Below are 12,539 nucleotides of genomic sequence, written 5' to 3'. Positions count from 1 at the left end.
GTACACAAATAAGCTCGATACTTGGGTACCTCACGAGCTCACTGAAAGAAACCTAATGAGCCGTGTACTCATTTGTGATTCTTTATTACCACGTAATGAAACCGAACCATTTTTGAAGAAGCTGATAACTGGTGATGAAAAGTGGATCACGTACGACAAGAACGTGCGAAAAGGGTCGTGGTCAAAGGCCGGTCAGGCTTCACAGACTGTGGGTAAACCAGGGTTATTAACTCGTAACAAGGTGGTGCTATGTGTGTGGTGGGCTTGGAAGGGTATTATTCATTATGAGCTTCTACAACCAGACAGGACCATCGATTCTGAAATCTACTGCGAACAACTGATTAGATTAAAGCAACAAGTTGAGAGAAAGCGGCTGGAATTAATTAACAGAAGGGGTGTGGTTTTTCATCATGATAACCCTAGACCTCACACATATTTAGCCACTCAGCAATAATTAAGAGAGCTTGGCTGGGAAGTGTTAATTGCATCGGCCGAATAGTTCTGACCTTGCACCTTCAGATTTCGACCTGTTTCGGTCTCTTCAGAATTCTTTAGGCAGTGTCAGGTTAACATCACGAGAGAACTGCCTGCCAAAACCAATTGTCGCGGTATTTTGATCAGAAGCCCCAAAATTTATATAGCAATGGGATCATGTCCCTACCTATAAGATGGCAAAAAGTTATCGAACAAAATGGTACCTACATACTTTAATTAAATGTAAATAAACTATATTAATTTTTTTTGTGAATTTTCTTAAAAAATGCGAAGAAACTTTTCCCCAACCTGTTATTAAATAATTGATTTTATCAACAGTGAACAAACAGCATTAAAAAATAGCAATGTACACACACAATCCATAACTCCCTATCATTGGACCAATAAATTTTATAATTTATCATACCTAATCAATCTTGATTTTATAATTTTAACGCCAAGTCCGAAATCTTATTAAAAAAGCTTGGCGTGATTTTAAAGCCCCTACGCTTTTAGCAGGATCGCGAGATGTGCCAATAGTTTTATTTTATTATCTACTTAATTCAGTGTTTCTTCAGTTCTAAGCATATAATACAGGTGATTTATTGACCCCTTAACATTTGTGAAGGTAGGTGCACTAGTGGTAAAAAATTCAATAAGGACGAGGGACGTGGCTTTTCGGATTCTTTAAAAAAATCCATAGAAGTTTCAGTAAATTCTCAATATTTTACTGAACTTTTACTTATTTTCATTTCATCGCATATTCAATTTCATATAAAAACAGCTTCTTTTCTTTCCGTTCCATTTTATTTCCCACCATTAAATATCGTCATCAACGTTAGATGTTCGAAAAAATCGACTAGAAAAAGACGCGAGGGTATAGTCAACAATGACGTTTTGGCCAACCAAACACGCACTGCGCAGCCCTACTTAGGTGGGTGGTGCCGGAGTGGGTTGAAATAATTCTATTTTAGAAATTTTGTTTGTAGTTTTGTAAATTTGATAGATAGCATATATTGTAATCATTATTTTTAGAAGTAAGATTGACCTACATGATAGTATAACTGAATTGAAGCAATATATCTTAGGGAAAACCAGTGTAAGCTATTTTATAACCTATATTAGTCATCAAGAGATTGGATCTTATAGTAATAGACGGTTTCTAGATTAACTTATCCCTTTTTTTAATCAACTGCTTGAAAAACTTCTTCTAAAGTCTTTGTACATCGATGCGATCAAGGGTAAGTGAAATTCATAAAATTTGACTAGTTTATTAAAAAAAATATTTTTATGAAGCTTTACTTTCAAGAAATCAAAATTTTGAAAGTACATACAGAAGCCGCATTAGCTAAAATAACAACTATAGGTTTCAATTATACAGCCCTTCTAATAAATTGTAAAAGTAGATAAAATATACAAAGCACTCAATAAGATATTGTTGAAAAAACAAACCTTAATTAATTTTATTAGAAATTGGATCTTGAATTTATGATAAAAAACACTGTTTTAACTACGAATAATATAAAAAACGCCAACTGCTCTTGCTATCCAATAGAACTAAGGATAAAATTAGTGGAAATTTGAATAGATATAAAAGTATTAGAATGAAAATATGCTTCAAATTATTTCACAAACATAAAACTATAACCTTTCAAAGATATGGTAGGTATATGGTATATGGAGAGCATTGATAACATTTTTAAACGATAGAAGTTTCTTGATGAAATCTTTCACTGTATTCAATTGCAAGAAGTATAGATTAGAGATTTTCTCACCCATCTATCCATTAAGAACACAATAGATATGTGGAACTCATGCTTTTTCATGTTGTACAAGGGCAAAGCCAAAATACTGTTCATATGACTTCCTAACTTATGTTACTAATGGTGTCTAACTAGTGTACTAATGTGCTGACTTTTTAAAGTAATATCACCACAAATGTAACAAAGTTTATCAGGATCATTTTTGCTTTCTTTTTTTTTTATTCTATTTAATAATCACTTAACTATAAAAACAAAAAAAAAATTCTACGCTCCTCAAATAATAAATTCTTTGAATCTGAAAATGCAACTTAAAAGTGGTTAATTTTGTGGGTAGTAAAAACCAAACCTGAATAAGTGAAAATGTATAAGGGTGTCAAAATGAGGGTTGGAACATAAATTAATTAAATAATTGTAATTTCAAATTGGATAAACATTTGACACCAAGGATCTCTTATCATGAAATTTCTGAAACCCCAAGTCATGCAAACTGTCAAACCTCAAGGCACTGTTAGTTATTTCCATGTGCAAGGAAACAAAAAAAAAAATTTTTTTAGCAATTTATATTATGAATCATGGAAGAGTAGTGAGTGCAAAATTTCAACTTCTGTGAATGTTTTAGTCATTCGTGACCACCAAAACTGTAATGTTGAAAAATACATACCTATTAGAAAACTTGTTGGAACAATAGGTCAGCTAAGAATTCTCAGTTCTAGTTATATAAAAAAGCAGATATTTAGTTGATGTTAGGTTTTGTATTAGTCAATTAGCAATTTTTTTTTCAATATTTAATAAAATACATACAACTAAAAAACAATTTTTAAAATTTTGCTACTTCTCAGATAACAATGTCTGCCACCAAAAGAACACAAGTTTTGAAAAGATCATTACTGATACAATTTATAATAAAAAATAAACATAAATTAAAAAAGACAGTAAACTAAAATTTTAATTATTATCATGATATTTTTATTAAATCACCGATAGTATTGTAAATGAAAAGTAGATATGATGTAACATTAAAATTTTTATTTGAGAATTCAGTTATGTAACATTTGTATTGCAACAGATTATTGCCAAAAGCTTAATCTGTGTCGGCTGCTGGAAACATATTTATAACTAGTATGTTAGCTGCTTTATGTGTTAATAAATAAGAATTCCAGTCACAACATTCTAAATGTGTATTTTATGGCTTGATTTTTGCATTATAATAGAAATTTACACTGATGGTAATTATTATTGTTCAATATACTTTTCTACACAATCTTAGCATAAAGTCTATTAAAAGAAAACAAAATATAAAGTAGCGTAATAATTGTTAAACTATTTTTTTTATATTATTTATAAAATTATTTATTTAGATAATAATGGTATATACTGTTTCAAAAGCTGTAGTACTCTTTATACTTACTTCTAATTCTAACTGTTTATACTTTTTATATCTGCTTGTGAATCTTTTATTTTTAAATTGCATATTAAGGCTAGTCCTAAAGCAATGTAGTAATTGCTTCAAAACTGAAACCTTTTAAATGTTAGTCATGAGTGCATTCTTTATCTATTAAACTTTATAGCTCTATATATAATATATTTAAAGGCTGATTAAATATCATTTGTACAAAGCTACTAAGATTGTATGTTGATTAAATTAATTTTATTAAACATAGGGTATATTTAAAGCTTGATTTATTAAATAAGGAAGTAAAAACAAATTATCCAAATTGAAAAAAAAAAACAATTTATAATATGTACCTAATAATAATAATAATATTAAACCATTATCCGCTATAGTATATTATGTCCTAAGCTATATTTACTGAAATTGGTCTAACCTATGTTCTACCTTATATAGGAAATACTTAAAACGTGTTAATATTCATTAAAAAAAAGCTGTCCAAATTGATCTGAACGTCTTAGAGCGTTTAGGCATGCCGCGATTCGCTAAACGCCTAAATTGGGTCAATATCAAGGCTAGCTGACTAATTGCCTGATATCGATAAACCATTAATTATTATTTATCAACTTAATACTGCATAATCAAACTATATATACATATAATACATCGATAAAATTATCGAATGAGTCATTTATTTCTTATATTTTCTTTTATGACTAATCGTTATCTATCTCAATTTTACGTGTCATCATCAACAAAGTTGTTTTATGTTTCCAGTGCTGATTTTGAGTCCCGAGCAAGCGAAGGATTCTATGATTGATTCACGAGCGTAGTGAGTGATTCAAAGTATCCTGTAGAATCCTGAGCGTAGTTAGGGACTCAACAGCACGAGATGCAAAAAACTTTGCTTTCGTATAGCACACATAACTTTTCACCTCAGCAGTGAGAACACATATTACTTAGGAGACATAGAAATGAACAGGAATAGATTGAAATAACTATTAAAAAAACTTAATTTCTTTATTAAAAATAACTTTAAATTTTAGGGTATTACGCGTTTCCGAACGTGGTTACTTTGAGGTCGAATTCCAAAATCGAATTTCGAAGGGGTTTGTTTTTGCACTCGCTTTTTTATATGCATGTGAAAGAGACAGAGCACAGTAAAATTCGAATGTTTCAAATTGATGGCTGAACAATGTCAATTCATGGCACTGAAGATTGAAAATTAAAAAGCTACTTTGACCCACGCTCGAATCAAAATCGCATTTTGTTCACTGTTGTCTCACAGCAAAAGCGGCATGTTTGAGCTGCTGAGGTGAATCAATACTATTACTGTATTTCAGTGTTTTTACGAACGTAAAAATATGTGCTCATACAGGCCGGTACTACCTAATTATTTTTGTCGCATATTATTGGGAAATCGGACAGTTTTTATTCTTCGATATTTCACGCAAACAACAAATCACACTACTATGAAATGTCTTTCAGGACCATCGTCCATATTATACGAGTGAACAATCTTTAATATAACTAGTCAGGTCATAAGTATTGTCACACAGTAAAAACTTTACTTTTAGAATGCTGGCCACAAAAAAGTTTATTGAATTCGAATTTCGAATTGTTCATGAAAATAAAAATGTATACTTTTAGAATTTTACTCATTTTTAAATATGGAGTGGACGCTTAAAGAAGACCGTGTTGCAGTTATTGCGTTGCATCGTTGCGGTTACGCGCCAATTCAAATTTTTAACATACTGAAAAATTTTAATGTAACCAAAAGATTCGTTTATCGTACCATCAAACGATACAATGAAGACTCTAGTGTAGATGACAGGTCAAGAAGTAGTCGCCCTCGGTCCGTTAGGACTCCAGCAGTGATAAAAGCTGTGAAGGCGCGAATTCAAAGAAATCCCAAACGTAAGCAGAAACTGTTGGCCCTTCAGATGGGGTTAAGCAGAACCACGGTGAAAAGGGTTTCTTCGATATGCCCGAAGACTTAGGGCTTCGGGCATATCGAAGAAAAACAGGACATCGTTTGAATGCTCGTCTAATGGACCTGAGACTGAAGAGATGCCGCGCTTTGTTGAAGCGGTACGCGGGAAAAAAATATCGGGAAATTCTTTTTTCGGATGAAAAAATTTTTACCGTAGAAGAGACCTACAACAAACAAAATGATAAGGTGTACGCACACAGTAGTGAAGAAGCGAGCAACCGTATTCCGCGTGTCCAACGAGGTCATTTTCCATCCTCGCTCATGGTATGGTTGGGAGTTTCTTATTGGGGCTTAACAGAGGTACATTTTTGTGAGAAAGGTGTAAAAACGAATGCAGTTGTGTATCAAAATACAGTCCTGACGAACCTTGTGGAACCTGTTTCTCATACCATGTTCAATAACAGGCACTGGGTATTCCAACAAGATTCGGCGCCAGCTCATAGAGCGAAGAGCACACAAGACTGGCTGGCGGCGCGTGAAATCGACTTCATCCGGCATGAAGACTGGCCCTCCTCCAGTCCAGATTTGAATCCGTTAGATTACAAGATATGGCAACACTTGGAGGAAAAGGCGTGCTCAAAGCCTCATCCCAATTTGGAGTCACTCCAGACATCCTTGATTAAGGCAGCCGCCGATATTGACATGGACCTCGTTCGTGCTGCGATAGACGACTGGCCGCGCAGATTGAAGGCCTGTATTCAAAATCACGGAGGTCATTTTGCATAAACTTAAGTGTCATAAGAATCTATGTTTTGTTAAGTTCATTTTGGTATATGAATGGTTACATAATGAATAAACTTGTTTCAATTATTTTACATTAAACATGTGACAGAATTTATGACCTGACTAGGTACTTATTCAATCTTACCATCATAAAATTGGCGCATATTTCAAGGTGGTTGTCGGAATTCATGTTGTTTGTCTATATGTTCCGGTACTTAACACTTTGTGGATCGTGAGTTTTCTTATCCATCTACGCAATAAAAAAGACATTTCATCCAGAATAGCCTGCTGAGTTTGTTTCACTGGTGTTTATCAGGAATGACTGTCTATTTTTTTGGAATTCTAAGAACCAACATGATTTGAATTACATTTTGTTATAATTGATTCTGGAATGCAAAAAATCGTCACAATTATGATTTTTTTGTTAATACTTAAATAAATACTTAAATCACTATTATTTCACAAAAATGGTAATGTGAGTGATTGTTTTTAATTTTAAATTTTAGGTTATTTGTCATTAGCGTCTGGCTGATTTTATACATTCTGAATTAAAGTATAGGAAAGCCGTTATTCCAATGCTATTGATACTTCGCCCTCATGTCTCAAAGTAGGCTCGGCGACAGTATTCAAGCTGTCTTGGCTTCGAGAACCGCTTAGTGGACCTTAAGATTACAACTCTACGCTCTTTCCTTCATAAAACATGTACAGATATTGATCGATAAACAGTTTCAAAAACCGTACTCGGAATAAATTTTTTATTTCTACATTCAGATATTTACCTGCCCATAATTTACTAATGTGTGTCTTAAATAATTTATCCTGACAATAACAAAACTGTTTATTTACAGAGTTCCAGTTTTTAACAAGAATACGCCCCGCCAGTCTTCCTGTGATATTAGATTGTTCTATAGTAAGTATTACTTCAATTAAAAACCAATAAGTAAATTGCGTCTCTTTCGTGGGTACTTCTCAGGAATGGCTCTTGAAACCAGTGGTAGTTTATGAACAAATACGTTAAATCGAATCAAATCGATATTATTTTTGGTACTTACGTATTAACGCCACCGCGGCAAAAAATTAATGGTTAGCAAGTGTGGACAACTCGAAAAATATGGAAAAGCGAATCAGAGCACCCCACTTTTCACCTGGTTTTGTCTGCCCTACCCCTAGAGTGTATATAAAAAACCGGAGGCGCGGAGGGAGAGCAGTTCTCGCCCGCTGTGACGAAACAGTGCGAGGCGGAGCGGCCGAGGCTAGTCGCCGTAGGCGACCAACAAGCCGAAGCTGCGAAGCCGAGCACGTTTGACCGTGCTTCGGCACCCAAGGGTGGAAGGGCTGCTCTTCCCGCAGCGCCGGAGATAAGGCGGATTCAAACTTTAGCTCCCTTCGATTTTGACCAAATAATGCAATTTTGATCAAAAAAATTAACCGTTGATATCTTCATAACCATGGAGTTCCGCGGGGTGGGAATGGTGCAGGGAGTAAACCCTTAATCTAACGCATTACTGCTTCACGGCAGAAATAGACAGGACGGTGGTACCTACCCGTGCGGACTCACAAGAGGTCCTACCACCAGTAATTACGCAAATTACAATTTTGCGGGTTTGATTTTTATTACACGATGTTATTTCTTCACCGTGGAAGTCAATCGTGAACATTTGTTAAGTACGATTTCATTAGAAAAATTGGTACCCACCTGCGGGATTCGAACACCCTTGCATCGCTAGATACGAATGCACAAGGCGTCTTATCCTTTGGGCCACAACGATGACGACGAATATTTATATATACAAAAGAGTTATATTTATATATATATAACTCTTTTGCGTCTTATTAATGCTATAAACTTATCAATTTCTTGAGCACATCAATCGCGCAGAAAACAATCTCAAGCATAGCAATCGAAATCTCTATAAATATTTTATAACTCTCCCACCTACGTATGAATGCTTTACAGCAGAGATGGTCAACATGACACTTGCGTCGTCTAACTGCTCAATTTGACTTCTTTGATTTTACAACACACTGTTATTATTACCTCGTAGAAGTTCGTTCGTTCGTTTGAAATCGAACGTAAACACGTTAATTAGTTTGAATAATATTGAAACAATTACGGGGAACATTACGAGTACCTACACCGATTCTACCTACGGGCTACGGGCGATTCAAAAACTATTCAGCTCAGCTATTGTTTTTGTTATTTCAAAAGAACACGATCATAATGTTCTTGAACGAATATATGATTTACTTACGTCACATAACTTAATCTGTTTTATGAGATAAAAAAGAACTTGTTTTGCTAATGCTCTATAAAAATAGTTCTGAATGCTAACTTCGGTCGAGAACTTGTGGCCCAAAAAAGAATTGCGTTACTTATGCAATTACTAGTTCCCAAGTCCTTTGGTATATCACCCGAAACCAGCATACGACGGGATGAGGTATCTAAGATAAAACCGATAACTAGACGACTCCAACTAATATTATTATGTGTGTCACATAATACCAGAAATAGAGAAAGAGAATAGATGAAAAGAAATAGCAGGGACCTTATGTGAAAGGGACACTGCATAATGACAACTGTCAAATTGGCCGGACTGAAAAAAAAAGTTATAGCAGTAAATTTAGCTCTGAGTCTCTTTATTTTTCACTTATTAAATAACATAAGTAACTGACCGTAAATAGCCTGTATGCTTGGTACTCTCTCAAGTCTTAGTCAAGTAAATTAAAAATTTAAAAAGGGTAGTCAAAAAGTCGTTTAAAATTTAAATGATTTTTAGTTATCTAAAAACGGAGTAATGATCTGCAGTCTAAATTGTCTAGACGATTTTATGGGACCACTTTGCTAATAAATTAATTAGCATGTAATTTCATAAAAAAACTGCAATATTATCTTGGTCTTTCTTATTAGGCCCGCAATAATAACTTCACGCTTCTGTCCACAACTTCTAGTGTAGATATTCTAGCATTTACTGTTCTGGTCATAAAATCCCTATTCGTCATGATCTTCGTTATTTCCGTGGACATTTTGAGGCCCACTCTTTGAAAAGCTCTAGAATCTAAAAGAGTCTGCAGATCGTTGAGTCAGAGTCAATTTTATTCATTCTGCAATAAAAAACGAATCATTAGTATATATTTACTTCGTTCGCTGTAGCTATTTTATTACTGTAACCAATTTATATGAATTTTATCTAAGCGAATGCACTTATTCAACCTAGAAACATATTGTCTCAAAAAATTATAATTTAAATGAATGAAACTGGACTAAATAATTACTACATAATTCAAAAGTCCTGGTTACACAATACATATTATTTTGTAAGACTGTGAGAATGTTGCATTTGAAATTACATCAACGATTGCGATTGTAAATTTTCTAATTTACTGACTGTTTCTAATTTAGAACTCCCGAAAATCGGTCGAAAATCACGAATTAGCCATAAAAACCCAAGCCTAGCTTCTCGCCCGTAACTTCACTTGCGAGAATTCGAGTATTTTAAATTACTTTCCACCAACCTACTTTTCTTAATCGGAGATCGTTTATCGCATGAATATAAATATAGCCTGATTGTTTCCCTGGACACATGCAAATGTAACTTTTTTTCTAACCTAGGCTACATACTAATGCCTACCCATAACTACTGAATCCTAGGGCCTAATAATTTGAAGTAGGGTTGATATCACGCTACGCCGCACCACGCCACGTTTAATGATTTAAATCCAAAAACGTTGTTACTGACGGACAGCATAAATCAACGTATTTATTATAGATTAAATTATAACTAGAGGTCCCGCAGTAGTCGGAATTCGACTATAGTTAATTGAAATTGTAAGTTTGTACAATATTATGATTGTATTTTATACTTTTGTAATCACAAATTTCGCCAAGGCTACACTATAAAAAAATATGAATAAAGACAAACAATATTTAATCTATTCTCAATTTGACCACAGACGTCAAGAACAAAAGTTTGACAATAAATAGTATGCATGCGTGTGTGCGTCAAAAATACATGGTATGTAGTGTGTGTAATGTTTTCTTTATTGATTTAATGTTTCTTTTATGCATTATTTTAAAAAGATATTAGCATTGTGCACTTCTTCTCTATATTCTCTATAAGTGTGGAAAATTTCATACTCCTGGGTCCGCGCAATTTTCGTAAAAAGGGATACAAAGTTTTTTCTTCACGTATTAATATATAGATATAATTTAATTTTAATTTTAATAAAAATTTGCTCTTCTGCGTGCGTGTGTGTTGTGTTGTAGCAGTTGTTTAACGAATAACCAAATTAAATTTGTCTATTTTAGTCATGAATACAATAAAATTTTATCGATAGTACTAAAATTGAAACACGAACAGTAAGCGTCACGCGTTTATTTAATACTAATAAATCGATGATTAAAAATCAAAAGTGTAAATCCGTTTGTACAGCGTCTTTAAATATTTTCATAGTAGCTAGGGATGTCTCAATAATTGAACAAAATTCGGTGGATGACGTCCATGTGACGCAGATGATGTGACGCAGTCTGTCACACCGGACAGTGCGGCGAATGGTTGGAGACGGCGCGCGCGTTTGTCAGTCAGTGTCCGCCTTGGACGCCAGCACCTGCGCTTGCACATACATCAACAAATACGCGAAAGTCGCGCTAGTCTTTATTAGTATTCAAGCTGTGTGCTAAATAGCCAAGCTCATTTGGAAAGGTCCGGCGGTCCTTTCTTCGTTTGTTACGTGTCAGTTCTGTTTAACCCATATATTGTCACCGTAAGTACATTAAAATTTTCGTAATTTTAGGAAATCTGTAACATTTTTCCGTAACACAAATAATCATATTTTTTAAATTCCATATTGTAAAATACATGTTACTATTATTTTTTTATTTTTTTTGTCAAAACATCGGTTCGTGTCATCGAAACATAAATGTTTGTTAAAAATCAATTTTACTGGACGTGCTTGGGTATACAATATAAATATTATCTACATATAATATGCGTAACGAAAATATTGATAAACGTGCTTATAAATGCTGCTAATTATTTTTCCTCCTAACCCAACCGATAATATATCAATAAAATTCAGGAATTATTTCACATTTTTTTAAATTAAAACTACTGCTGCTTTTCTCAATGTTGTTAATAAAATGTGTTTTAACATAAGTATTCACCAAAAATGGTTAATAAACTTAATACATTACGTCACACTCGATCAACACAGATATAGAATTCAGCAACATATTAGTAAGGTTACCATTGACATTGAAAAAAATTCAACGATCACTACTGGTTGTTGTCTCAGCTGACAAGAATAAATTTTAAATAAAATTTTAGGCCATTGTGGAACTAATTAAACAAGCCAGCATCTCATTAACAGGCAAGGATTTCAATTTTGAACGGAAAATTATTAATATGTATATGGTATTTATATCAATCCAAACGGATTGATAGTTTTAGACGAAGCAGGCGCCAGCGCATGAGAAATTATACTCTTCTTCGCAACAATATATTGCCATAGAGTTGGGAGTCGGGTTAGGGGTTTCGCCATAATCCTGACCCCCTAAGTGTTTCGAGTCCTCTCCGTATGCCGGCTTAGGGATCGAAGAAGATCCCGGCTGAGACTCAAGAAGACAAGGTATAAGCTGCTCTACATGCGTATTAGGGACGAGCAACTGGGTGACGTATGAATACACTCCCCGACCCGAGCTGATGGTAGCGCCATCTAGGCAGACTGGATAGCTCGACGACCCTGAGAACCGATAGACGTGGTACTGATGACCGCCGGTTTGGTGTCCAGAGCGGGCAGGATGGCGGCGAGTGATGTGAGACGCGTCTCGTCTGGTTTTCTTTTGATTGAGCTCTATCTCATCCGAAGTTCAGACATGGACTGTTGAGCAACAGGACGTTTTAGTCGGCTCAACACCTATCTGTCTCGCCTACAACCAACAACGCACAAGCAGAAAAACAGCGATTTCCTTCTGATCAAAAAAAAAAGTCCGTGAACCAGTCTTCACCTGCGTCAGTAAAAGTCGTAGGCAGATTTCGGAAGCCAGGAGACCATATTCGGTTGGCACCCTGTTAGTATTGCATTTACATTGTTAAAGGCATGAGTACTGATTGCGATTAAACTACATACTCGCCAGCGTGTGCCGACAAAAAATGTGTTTTGTTACGTTGTCAAGAGCTAAATAAATACGAGAGGAAAT

The 12,539-nt window shown here is 34.5% G+C and overlaps 1 protein-coding gene across 6 annotated transcripts in view; it reads left to right on the top strand.

The window, feature by feature from the left end:
- The first annotated feature begins 1,340 nt into the window (after positions 1-1,340).
- The window catches only part of LOC101740658 (elongation of very long chain fatty acids protein AAEL008004), a 38,378-nt gene continuing 27,179 nt past the window's right edge, over positions 1,341-12,539 (top strand). For 2 of the 6 annotated variants that reach the window (XM_021351851.3, XM_021351849.3), the window contains exons 1-2: positions 1,394-1,573; positions 7,192-7,253. The gene's annotated coding sequence lies outside the window, so the exon portion shown is untranslated. Of the gene's footprint in view, positions 1,716-7,191; positions 7,254-10,597; positions 11,105-12,539 lie in introns of those variants that run through there. The other 4 variants (XM_004931890.4, XM_021351848.2, XM_021351850.3 and 1 more) reach the window with 4 other exon arrangements.

This window comes from Bombyx mori, chromosome 22, assembly GCF_030269925.1.
Source record: "Bombyx mori chromosome 22, ASM3026992v2".
NCBI classification, from domain to species: Eukaryota; Metazoa; Arthropoda; class Insecta; order Lepidoptera; family Bombycidae; genus Bombyx; species Bombyx mori.
The sequence above is the reverse complement of the archived record's forward strand: the minus strand, read 5'-3'. Positions and strand labels throughout refer to the sequence as shown.